The sequence below is a fragment of the Aedes aegypti genome, chromosome 3 (genome assembly GCF_002204515.2).
Source record: "Aedes aegypti strain LVP_AGWG chromosome 3, AaegL5.0 Primary Assembly, whole genome shotgun sequence".
Classification (NCBI taxonomy): domain Eukaryota; kingdom Metazoa; phylum Arthropoda; class Insecta; order Diptera; family Culicidae; genus Aedes; species Aedes aegypti.
Window position 1 is genome coordinate 303,397,527 of NC_035109.1, and position 11,695 is coordinate 303,409,221.

Below are 11,695 nucleotides of genomic sequence, written 5' to 3' on the forward strand. Positions count from 1 at the left end.
CGATGTCTTTCTGAGAAAAAAGTAAAGATGATCAAAAAACAGTTCATTTTTGTGTTACACGGTGCGAAAATCTGTAGTGGGACTAATATGCGGTTACTTTCCATTATGGGACATTTTGACTTGCTGATTTTTGACGAAAATGCAGATGAGACTGACTTGCGATTCACGGCAGTACATGAACCATAAGAGACAAGAATGCAAGAAAAAATTAACATATTATATCTCTAGATCCTGGTGTTTCAGAAGGTTGGTGTCTTGGGAAGGGTTGTTCAGTAGTTCAAGGGCTGACATGCGGTGGTAATTCTGATACGGAATTACGCCAGCAGGCGATGTTAGGGGGCATGAAATTTTTGTTTTGCGCATAGCTCGGTAGCCTGACCACTTAGAAAGATGGCTTCTTCGGCAAAGTTGTTCAGTTGCACAAGGGCTAACATTATTTGAGCCGAAAGTTTCGGGATTCTGACATCAGGCGGCGCTAGTGAGCATGAACCTTTCGTTTTGTGGGTTTCGTTGGAGCCCAACCACTTAAAAAGATTGCTTCTTCGGAAAAGTTGTTCTGTAGTTGCATGGCTATTATTTTCGTAGCCAATAGATTGGATATATTGCCACCAGGTGGCATTAGAAACAAGAAGAACGAAATGCATGGTTTGGTATAATATATGTCAAATGAACTATATTCTTGGTTTGATTCGGAAATAACTATAAAAATAGAACAATAGTTCAATTTAAAAATGTCCAACTTCAAAATTCAACACGATAAATTGGCAATGTGGTAAAGTAGGTGGCTCTCATTCAGAAGGTTCTTGGTTCGAATCTTGCTTCAGCATATGTTGTGTTTTTTGTTTTAATTTTATCGGATTGGCTGACAGAACTATAAATAGATCAAAACTATATATAGATCATGGATGCGCTAGTCATTATTTTCGAGCATTCAATGCATCCAACGTAACACCATTGGTTATAAAAAAATACACATTTATCACTTAAAAAGCGCGAACACTGAAGGCTTTTAAAACATCTTCTCAGTTCTATCAGTTGTTATAAATTTAATACTTCTCAAAGTAATCTGGTCGGTAATATCGGAGTTACACAATACATCATTTGGTCGGCGTTAAGTCAGAGTGGACCAAGTGACATTTTTCATATTTTGAGAAAAAATGGGTCTAAAGTCTAACACTTTGTATTTTTTCAACTCGTTAAAGTAGTGGTTCAATATTTCTGCACATCTTTGAGTTACTTTCAAAAAATATAATGTGATGTGAAAATCATGAAAAAACATAATTTAAAACTCTCATACAACGAATTTGATTCACTCTGACTGATTTTTTTTAGGAAAACAACAATCATTGCTTGCATCGTCAATCATGATGCATATCTCAAAGGATAACAGATTATCAACATCCTTCGACATTATTCTTCTTCTTTCTGGCGTTACGTCCCCACTAGGTCAAAGCCTGCTTCTCAGCTTAGTGTTCTTATGAGCACTTCCACAGTTATTAACTGAGAGCTTACTATTCAAATGACCATTTTTGCATGTGTATATCGTGTGGCAGGTACGAAGATACTCTATGCCCTAGGAAGTTGAGAAAATTTCCAACCCGAGAAGATCCTCTACCGGTGGGATTCGAACCCACGACCCTCAGCTTGGTCTTGCTGAATAGCTGCGCGTTTACCGCTACGGCTATCTGGGTCCTTCGACATCAGTATCTTCAATAATCCATATGTTCAATCAAAATTCAAAATTAAAGTTTTGTAAGGTCAGGGCATTGTAGACCAGTAATATTCAAATATGTGTTCAGCCAGAATAGACCAAGTGAAAATTTTGACCTCCGGCCAAAATATACTGGTCCAATAAGCGGATTCTTCCATACAGATACCATTGACCTATTAAGAACTTCTATCGAACTCTGAAATCGACTCCACTCTGTCTGCACAGAAATTGTTGCATTGGCTCAAGTACCGACATTTTCAATCAAATATGATTTTCTTTTTAATTATTTAGTTAACATCGAGACAGATAACACTGAATCAACAATTTAACGGCACAATCCTCGGTTCGTGGCCGCATCTCTCCAAGCTCGGTTCTGCCCACTGTGCACTTGATCCGCCAACCTAGCTCGCTGCGCTCCACGTCTTCTTGTATCAACGGGATTTAAAGCGAACACCATCTTTGCAGGGTTGCTGTCCGGTATTCTTGCAACATTCCCTGCCCATCATATCCTTCCAGCTTTGGCCACCTTCTGGATACTGGGTTCGCCGTAGAGTTGGGCGAGCTCGTGGTTCATCTTTCGCCGCCACACACCGTTTTCCTGCACAATGCCCAAGATCGTCCTAAGCAGTGCTTAGAGGTCCTCCTCGAGCATCGTCCACGTTTCATGCCCGTAGCTACCTAGACGAGCCCTGTCGCGCTCGGCCCCACCAGCTAGCATGTATTTTGTCTTGGACGCATTCACCACCAGTCCAACTTTTGCTGCCTTGCGTTTCAGACGGGTGTACAGGTCTGCCATCTTTTCAAATGTTCGGCAGACAATGTCCATGTCATCCGCGAAGCAAACAAATTTACTGGATCTCGTAAAAAAATCGTACCCCGGCTCTCCGCATAACACCTTCTAGCGCAATATTGAACAACAGGCACGAAAGTCCATCACCTTGTCGTAGTCCCCGGCGGGATCCAAACGAACTGGAGTGTTCGTCTGAAACCTTCATACAATTTTGCACATCTTCTATCGACGCTCGTATCAGTCTCGTGAGTTTCCTGACATTTTTGGAGGATTTGCCGTACAGTAAAGATCCGGTCCGTTGTCGATCGGCCGTCAACGGAGCCGGCTTGATAACTTCCTACGAACTCGTTTACTATAGGTGACAGACGACGGAAGATGATCTGGGATAATACTTGGTAGGCCGCGTTTAGAATGGTGATCGCGCGAAAGTTCTCACAATCTAACTTGTCGCCTTTCTTGTAGTTGGGGCATATTACCCCTTCCTTCCACTCCTCCGTTAGCTCTCCTGTTTCCCAGATTGTGCCTATCAGCCGGTGCAGACAAATGGCCAGCCTCTCCGATCCCATCTTGATGAGTTCAGCTCCGATACCATCCTTACCAGCAGCTTTATTGTTCTTGAGCTGGTGAATGGCATCCTTAACCTCCATCAAAGTGGGGGCTGGTTGGTTTCCATCGCCCGCAGTACTGACGAAGGCATTCGCTCCGTTGTCCCGCCCTTCACTGCCTGTGCTCTCAGCGCCATACAGGTGTTCGTCGAAGTGTTGCTTCTACCTTTCGATCACCTCGATCACGCTCGTCTGTCAAAATGCTCCTATTCTTATCCCTGCACATCTCGGCTCGCGGCACGAAGCCGTTGCGGGATGCGTTGAGCTTCTGATAGAACTTGCGCGTTTCTTGAGACCGGTATAGCTGATCCATCTCCTTGCACTCCGTCTCCTCCAGGCGGCGTTTTTTCTCCCGAAAGAGGCGGGTCTGCTGGTGCCGTTTCCGTCTATAACGTTCCATGTTCTGCCGAGTCCCTCGCTGCAGCATGACCGCCCGCGCTGCGTTCTTCTCCTCCAGAATCTGCCTACACTCCTTGTCGAACCAATCGTTTCGTCGACTCCGTCCCACGTACCCGACGTTGCTCTCAGCTGCATTGTTGATGGCTGCCTTCACTGTTCTGCAGCAGTCCTCAAGAGGGGCTTCATCCAGCTCACCTTTTTCCGGTAATGAAGCCTCGAGGTGCTGCGCGTATGCCGCTGCGACATCCGGTTGCTTGAGCCGCTCTAGGTCATACCGGGGCGGCCGTCGGTACCGTACGTTGTTAACGACGGAGAGTTTTGGACGCAGTTTGACCTTCACCAGATAGTGGTCAGAGTCGATGTTAGCGCCACGATAGGTCCTGATGTCGATAATGTCAGAGAAGTGCCGTCCATCAATCAGAACGTGTTCGATTTGCGTTTCTGTCTGCTGTGGTGATCTCCATTTGTATCGGTATGGAAGGCTGTGCTGGAATTAGGTGTTACGAATGGCCATACTTTTGGAGGCGGCGAAATCGATTTGTCGTTAGCCGTTTTCGTTCGTCAGCCGGTTGGCGCTGAACTTTCCAAAAGTCGATCTGAACTCCTCCTCCTGGCCAACCTGAGCGTTTAGATCTCCTATGATGATTTGGAAAATAAATATATATATATATATATATATATATATATATATATCTCACATGAATTCCGGCAATGGAAAACGGTTGCGTTATTAACATTTTTACTTATCAGTTTAACTAAGTAATTTCTCAAGAAAGTTCTACACACTCAATCTGTTCGGTTAAAATAACTGGGCTTTGGAACTACCGGAAAAGTCAGTAAACTAAAAAAAAATGTCAGAAATCGAAAAACAGAGATTTTTTACTGAAATTTTGCAGAGAGCTTTCTTTTCATATCATATATCGATAAAAAATCCAACATGGTGAAATTTGCTTTTTAATTACGCGTTGCGACAGTTTTCATTTTACTGACTTTTTCGGTAGTTCCAAAACCCAGTAAAATTTTACAGACCCCAGTAATTTAATCTAAGTGTGTACATTATTCAATTTGTTAATATAAATAATGTAGATTTTTTTTTGAGAAATTGCCTACCCTTAGGCATATTCAGCGGTTCACGGTATTTTCATTTTATAGTAACATAAAAAGTAATCAACTTATAAGAGTTTATTTTTCATATTCGAAATTACAAGCTACGGTTATAGTCATTTACGTGATTTTTTTTGGGTGTCAGTTCTTTCAACATAAAATTTGCAACATGTGATTTTTTGAACGAAATTTTAGAGAATTAAAAAAACTGATCAACCCAGGACTACGGTACCCGAAATTAACATTAATCTATTTGAAGTCAATGTTTTTGACAGTCAATCGCTGTTTTTCTTAGAAAATACGGGCTTATACCATCAAAAGAGCGTTATTTCAATACAGGCCTTACGAATTTAAAAACAAAAGCCCAGACATGCCATTTAGCTATAAATCGGGTGAGTAGATTTGATGAAGATTACTTTCTGAAGATAATGGGCTGGAGAGAACCATGAAGGACTATTTTTCAAAATAAACTGCCTGAGTCAGCAGTTTTATCCAACCATGTTGCAAATCTTCCTCCTCACTATCAATTCTTGCAGCAACCAATTTGTCACAACCCACCAGAACAGCAATCAGATAAACGAAATTCATTATTATGATTAGCATAATGAAGCCACTCGACTGTTGCTCGGACGCACTTCCCGTTCGTTCGTTCATTCGTTGGAACTCCTTCACATCGTTGCACTCCAGGATGTCCTCTGTCAGATGCTGTCAATACTGGCCGGTCTTCGGTGCATCGTCCATTTCTCCCACACAACGTGACCAATGACCACGGCTGCCGGGAATCATCAACCGATCTCTGATGGTCTTCTCCACGTAATTAGTGGTCTCCAGTCCTGCTTGCTTTTCCGTCGTTTCTGATTATCTGTGCGCCATCATCCATTCTGCTGAGCGTGGCCAATCTCGGTCCCCTTCGGGGGTGTAAAGTGTTTGTTATCATTCGCCCATTGATGACCATTCCGCCCGGCTGCGTCGGTACCTTACATAGACGTAGCCAGGATTTCCATTAACACCCTAGTACCCTAGTAGTTTTTCTGTCAAGATCTTTGGTAGAAATGTGATGAGTTTCACAATGTTTTTTGGTAGATTAAGATCCGAATTCTTGTTCTTGACGAAATCATTTTACAATACAGTGAAACCTCCATGAGTCGATGTTCCATGACTCGATATCGACTCATGGAACTATACCAAAATCAAAATTTCATGGTTACTATGATGGTCCCTTCAAACAGCTTTCCAAGTAATTTATGCTCCATTACTCAATATTTCTATGACTCGATGATCCCTTCAGATATCGACTCATGGAGATTTGACTTGGCCTAATTTTTTAATAATAACGCAATTTAAAAAAAAAAATGAATATTGTCATCTAGATTTAGTTTTGATAAATTTAAACAAGATATTAACCGTTGTTTTGAATTCAATTTTTGTCGACCAAGGATGGGGAGCAACGCACCACTCCTGCTTCCTATAGCTACACCGATGCAACCTCATTGATCGGATGCTAATCAACGGACTCGGCGGTGGCCCCGGCGGGAAGGAGTGCGCTTTCGGACCATTTGTCGATGCCTCGGCATTAAATTATCGCCTTTCCATCCGATGGCAACGCGTTGATAAGCGCAAGAGAACAGCGAACTTGTGCATGCGGTCACCCGTAAGTTCTTAGCTTGATGCCACCAATAAATTAAGCAAAGTCGTCGTCGGCGATGGTCTTTGGCTGCGGTGACGCGAGGTTCCCTGCCGAAAAAGATGAGTTAGCTGAGTGGTGCGGTGTGTTGTTGCATCCTGCTGTGATGAGTTATGCTGTGATGGCCGAAGTTGTTGTAGCCTGCCGGGAGTTACCCGGTTGGTTATTGATTTAGTGCACTCATTTGCGCTGACCCTCAGATGATTGAGTAGCATAGTACTGCCAAAGTTAACAGGATGATCTGGCCGTTGAAACCGTTTAAATGATTGCAAATTGAAGATTTTGGTTTTGTCGATTAATATTTATTGAATAAAGGGAGTCGATGCCGGTTATGGACCCTTTGCGTATTATGGACCCCCTACAGAAAAACATAAAATTAACACTCAAAGCAACTTTATTCCTATGAAAATCCACCGGGGGGACTTCGATTACATTGTTAGTCAGCAGTTTCAGGCAAAATATTTGGTTTGAGACGCATAAATACAGATATTTGAACAGTTATGTAAATGAAACCACACAAGAGGGTCCATAATACGCATTTCCAGGTGGGTCCATAATAGGCAGCGAGCCAGATTACATGGGAATCAAATGGAGGGTCCATAATACGCAACGTCAAATTTGTAAACAATCCTATTACGGACCCCGGAAGGGTCTCAGATTTTCATGAAATTTTCCACAGGCAGGACTCATCAATATATGAATAAAAAAAATTGAGAAAAATTCAGGGTCGCTTATTTTCCCGGAAAACTTAGTTGGAATTTTTTTGTTTTCCTCTGACACTACTTAGTTTGAAAAATCACAACTCAAGAAAGAAGCATCGTAGAAACAAAGTTTTTTTTATGAAAATGAAAGCAAATTTTCTCAGAATTAAAAAAAAATATTAACTGGAAAAAGTTTTCCACAAAATTTTCCACCGTTGAGAAAATTCGTAAAGAAAAGCCGGAAAAACTATGCTCCGACTCGTGAAAAACATTCAAAACAATATTGTTGAGAAAATAATTTCATAAGCATTAATCGCTGAAATTTTTGAAATGGTATTTTTTTTCGTTTTTGAGTTTAGCCAATTTTGTAAAAAATGTGCAAATGTGCCATTTTGAGGCTTTTCTTTGAAAAATCATAGCTCAAGAAAAAAGCATCGTAGAAACAAAGTTTTTTTTAATGAAAATGAAAGCAAATTTTCTCAGGAATAAAAAAAATATTAACTGGAAACACTTTTCCACAAAATTTTCCATCGTTGAGAAAATTCGTAAAGAAAAGCCGGAAAAACTATGTTCCAATTAGTGGAAAATTTTCAAAAAAATATTTTTGAGAAGGTAATTTCATAAGCTTTAATCGCTGAAATTTTTGAAATGTTTTTCGTTTTTGAGCTATGGCCAATTTTGTGGAAAATGACCATATAAGCCTTTTCTTTGAAAACCCCTATTTCAATCGAAGCATCGGAAAAACAAAGATTTTTTATCAAAGCAATTGCTAATTTCCTAAAACATCTGAAAAAAAGATATGGGATTGGTATGCTTTTATTGAGTAAACTAAATGCAACAATTAAAATACATTCTTGCATCAATAGTCATAAAAAAAAACAAGCCTCTTGTTTTGTGTTATTATTTGAAAATAATACAACAGAACTTTCTAGTTCAACATGCAATTTCGGGAAATCTCGGGATTTTCCAAAATATCCCGGGATTCGGGATTTTTTAGATCCCGGGATTTTTGTCCCGGGATTCCTGGGACAATACCCTTTAGTTACAGCATAGCGAATAGTATTCGTAGTATTGAACTTTGTCCATTTCAACAGCTTCAGTAATAACGAGTAATATACAGCTGACAACACTTGCATTTTCTCACTGCTCTTTGTTAGTTTTTTGGTAAACTTATGATTCTCAAGCCATTTCAACGCTTTAAACCTGAATTGGTAAATACCTAATTGCCATATTGTCTACCCATTGATTTAACTGTCTATTTTGTTGTTACCTAACAGGTAGCTGGAAAAAATGCTTACATTATGATTGAAGAAATCTTTGTTTCTATGCTGTTTCGTTCTTAATTAGTTTTATTTATAAACTTATAAATTTGAAAATAAGCTTTATAAACTTATAAATTTGTAAACAGCTCATCTTGGCTATATTTGATCATGTTTAGGGAACGAAAAAAGAGCGTATTTAAAAAATGTTTAGGATAGGATCTTATTGATCGCTCTTTTCAAATATACTTTGTTTGTAAGCTGGTTATCATTATTTATTTATTTTTTAACGGTGAAAAATGTTCTGGGAAACTTATTCCATTTTAAAAAAATCTCAAAGTTTTCAGAAAATTTGATTCCGATTTAACAAAAAAATGTTTCTGTGACGCTTTTATCTTCAGTTATGATTTTCGAACGAAAATACTTGTACGAGAAATCTAGGAATTTTTCTCAAAACTATGACCAAACGCAAAAATAAAAAAGTAGTACATCTTAAAAACTTCAGTGATTGAAATTTATAAAATTCTTTTCTCAAAAATATTTCTTTGAAAATCTTACACGAGTAAGAACATAGTTTTCCCGGCTTTTCTTTACGAATTTTCTCAACGGTGGAAAATTTTATGGAAAATTTTTTCCAGTTAACATTATTTTCTATTCCTTAGAAAATTTGCTTTCATTTTCACAAAAAAAAAACTTTGTTTCTACTATGCTTCTTTCTTGAGCTATGATTTTTCAAAGGCTCAAAATGGCACATTTGCACATTTTTTACAAAATTGGCCATAACTCAAAAACGAAAAAAATACCATTTCAAAATTGTCAGCAATTGAAGCTTATGAATTTACCTTCTCAAAAATATTTTTTTGAAAATTTTCCATGCCCCAATAGTTTTTCCGGCTTTTCTTTACGAATTTTCTCAACGGTGGAAAATTTTGTGGAAAACTTTTTCCAGTTATTTTTTTTTATTTTTGAGATAATTTGCTTTCATTTTCATAAAAAAAAAACTTTGTTTCTATGATGCTTCGTTCTTGAGTTATGATTTTTCAAGATAAGTAGTGTCAGGGGAAAAACAAAAAAAAATCCAACTGAGTTTTCCGGGAAAATAGGCGACCCTGAATTTTCTAAATTTTGTTTTATTCATATATTGATGAGTCCTGCCTGTGGAAAAAGTTTCATGAAAATCTGAGACCTTTCGGCCCAAACCCGCACGGAAATAAAAAAAAAACATATCTTAAATCTACTACCGTCAAACGGGGTAACTTGCAACATGTAACTGAATTGACGTTTTCTAAAGCATTAAGTTAAATTGTTCTAATTTGTTACACCGTTTAATGACTTTAGGTATAAAAAGAGAGGATTTTGGTATTTTTCTACTTTGGTTGGTTTGCTGGAGGAGAAAATCATATCACACGTTTGATCGTATAAAAACAAGGCGGAAAATCGTTCCTAGTACCATACAAACGGGTTATAAATATTATTCTTGGTATTTGCTTTTCGCTACAGTATTTAATAGTGTACAAAAGCACTATAAAAAAGTTATGTTAATTTCACGTTTATACACTGAAAATAATTGAAAACGTTTTTGACTACCCTTGTGGGGTAACTTGCAACAGCAATTTTAATCTCAATGGCAAGATGTTTTCTGCCGCTTGCCATCAAAAACACATGAAAAAGCAAGATTGATCATTTATTTGTAGAATTACATTAAAATTGTTAAACCTCAACCAACTTATTACACGTTTGGTAGAAAAAAGTAACATTAATCGCATTCAGCCCTGTCGTTCTGCTTAGTCGCGCTTAGTCGACGACTAAGAAGCTTTTCTCAGATATTTTTTAACGCCCTTTGGGAAGTTCAAGCTGTATCATCGACCTGAATTAATTTTACTTTATTGCATGTAGATCAGGTGCAACTAAACGCCCTGTGTAACATCAATCGAAATTGTCAAGCTTTATCAACGCCCTGGAGTAATTTGACCTTGTGTTAATTGGATCAGTTGCATTTAACGCCCTGTAGGATATCAGTTAATAATTACAAGCTATATTAACGCCCTGGAGTAGTTTGACTTTATTCTATGTAGATTGAGTGAGTATTAATGGTCTAAAGACATCAATTCCTAGTTGTATCCACGCCCTGGAGTATTGTGACTTTGCTCTATGTAGATCAGGTGCAACTCAACGCCCTGTATGACATCAATAGATCAAGCTGTATCAACGCCATAGAATAGTTTGACGTTATTCCACACAGATCTTTGCGAGATCGGGAGCATCTCTATGCCCTGTAGAAAATCAATCAAATTGTCTTATCTGTATCAACGCCCTGTAGTTATTTGACCTTATTATGTGTATTCGGCGCATCTTGACGCTCTGTAGGACATCAATCAAAATTTTCAAATTGTTTCAACACTCTAGACAAATTTGACTACATTCCACACATATCTTTGCGAGATCTGGAGCATCTTTACGCCTTGTAAAAAATCCATCAACATTCCCGAGCTGTATAAACGCCCTGGAGTGTTTTGAGTTTGCCCAATGTAGATCAGGTTCATCTCAACGCTCTGTAGATCATCAATTGAAAATTCTAAGTTTTATCAATGCTGTGCAGTGATTTGATATTGCTTCATCTAGCTGATGAGCTGTATCTTAACGCCCTGTAGGAAATCATTTAATAAATTCATTGCTGTATCAACGCCCTGGAGTAATTTGTTCTTATCCTTTGTCGATTAGGTGCATCTTAACGCCCTGTAGAACGTCAATTGTAAATTACAGGATGTATCAACACCCAGGAAAAATTTGACAGTATTCCAAATAGATCCAAATAGATGTCTTCGAACGTCCTGAATCAAATTAAAATTGGTCCTATATCAATTTTAATAAGTAAGCTATATCAACGCTCTGGAGTAATTTGACTTTATTTCACCTATATCTTTGCAAGATCTGGAGGATCTTAAAACCCCTTTGGAAAATCAATCGAAATTTCCAAGCTGCTTCAACGCACTGAAATTATTTGACCTTGTGTTATGTGGATCAGCTGCATCTCAATGCCCTGATTAATATCAATTGCAAATTCTAAGCGGCACCTGCGAAAAAAATGAGCTCATCCTATGTAGATAAAGTGCGCCTTAATGCCCTACGGGCCGATTTCTTCACCTTCGCTTAAGCCGTAAACCACGTTTACCCATACGATTAAACCAGGTTTAAGGCCTAAGCGGTGGTGAAGAAACCGCTTATAAATGAATTAAAAATTCCAAGTTGTATCGACGCCCTGGAGTAATTTGACCTTATTTCAAAAAGATAAGGTGCATCTTAACGCCCTGAAGGATATCAATTGTAAAATACAAGCTTCTTATACGCTCATGCATTTTTGAATGATCTGACATTGTCTTATGATCATTTGCATCTTAACACTCTGTATCATTTGAAAATTTCAAGCTGTATCAAGGCCCTG